At 44.6% G+C, this 1770-nt stretch overlaps 1 pseudogene; it reads right to left on the bottom strand.

Annotated features, from left to right (window-relative positions):
• Positions 1–1770, bottom strand: part of LOC110300894 — a 12811-nt pseudogene that overhangs the window by 1975 nt on the left and 9066 nt on the right.

Genomic DNA, 1770 nt, shown 5'->3' with positions numbered 1-1770 from the left:
CCGGGTTTTGGCACCACTTATCCCGAGCTTTTGTCCCCACCAGCAAGAACACGCTCAGGACAACCGGAATCTTCTGCGGCAAAAGCTTTATTGCTTACTTCTTCAGGAGGCAGAGAGAAGAGGCAAAACCCCGTCCCTTTTATGGAGAATTGTCCTCCGCCTCAGACGTGTCGCTCCCTGATTGGCTGAAGCCCATCCGCCGAGTTGTCATCACGTGGAAGGCAGAGCACATGGAGTGGAAAACTACCCCGGCACATGCGCAGATTATTTGTTTACTACTTAGAACACAGGATGTTGGCGCCATCTTGTAATGGCGAATGTGAGGGTGGCTCCTCACAGATGATGATGATGTGATAACCCAGTTGATGCCCCATTCCAGGTCCACCATTCCTCCTCCTGTTGTTTCCAAGAGAATGTCCCCCCAAGGCCTTCCCACTCCCTGGTGACTCAAGTCTGAAGAGTTTGAGTCTACTACCAGTGAGGTCAGACCAGGCAGTCCTCTGCTGTATATGTGTCAGGGGCTATCTGGTTGGTGTCCCAGTGTCTGAGAAATCTCAAGGAAACTGCTGGTTTTCCTATGGTGTCACCTTTCTCCTCAGCTTCTTCCAACCTTTCCCTAATTCAACCACAAGGGTCCCTGACTTCATTCCAATGATTGAGTATATGTATCTGCACCTGAGTCTTTCAGCTGCTTGTTTGGCCTCTCAGAGAACAGACATGCTAGGTGCCTGTCTGTAAACACACCATATAATCAGTAATAGTGTCAAGACTTGGACCCCTTGCCTTGAGGTGGATCCCAAGTTGGGCCTGTCACTGGACCAACTTACCCTCAGTCTCTTCTCCATTTTTGTCCCTGCAGTTTTTAGACAGGGACAATTATGTGTCAGTGTCAAAGAATTGACTGTGGGATAGCTTCATATAGTCACTAAACTGACCAGGATTCTGGAGGTCCTCTCATCCCAATACTAAAAAAGCCAAGCTGCCTACAGTATCTCTTAGGCATACCAAGCTGCCAAAGAAAGCTTTGAGATCAGCCTAGCTGCCATGACTAAGCAGAAGTGAGTTGAGCTGCCTGGAACTGGCTTGGACCAACTATATCAGTTGAAAATGACACCTTCCAGTCTGTTCAGCTGGCTTTCAGCTGTACAATATGCTCCAGGTTCCCAGCTATTGTGAACTGTCACTCAGACTAGTATGGGCTTTGATGATGTAGCTGTCTTTTAGTTATTTCTGCTCCTAAAAATAATTCCTCGCTCAGATTCCTGTAAGGAACCGCTATAAAACTCATGTTTTACAGGTTGAACTTTGCAGATATCTTTACTTTGGTCTCTTATGGGCTTCATGTCTTGGGTTAGCAGATGTGCGTGCAGGCATGTGTGCATTCATGTGTGTGTGTATTTTGTCTAAGCAGAAAACGTCTTGCTCACAACTCTATGAAGCTCATAAGATCAACAAAATACAAACTCATAATGATATTTTGTTTTGAGTATGATACAAAAGCATAGATATCTTTATTAGGAAGACCAAAAAGTAGAAAAATAATGTAACTATTTTTGACATACATGCCAAATTGAAAGATGTAAAATCCAAATTTTGAGGCTGGGGACATGTCTCAGTGGAGTGACTCAAAACACAAGGAGGAGAATTGAAACTAAAATTCTGGTACCTATGTAAACACCTGGCAGATGTGGAGGTCTGACAATGATCCCAGACTCAGGAAGCAGAGAGAGGAGATCCCTGGACTAGCAAAAAAAAAAAAAAAAAAAAAAA

Source organism: Mus caroli, chromosome 8 (genome assembly GCF_900094665.2).
Source record: "Mus caroli chromosome 8, CAROLI_EIJ_v1.1, whole genome shotgun sequence".
Taxonomy (NCBI): domain Eukaryota; kingdom Metazoa; phylum Chordata; class Mammalia; order Rodentia; family Muridae; genus Mus; species Mus caroli.
Note: the sequence above shows the minus strand (reverse complement) of the source record. Positions and strands in the feature narration are given on the sequence as shown.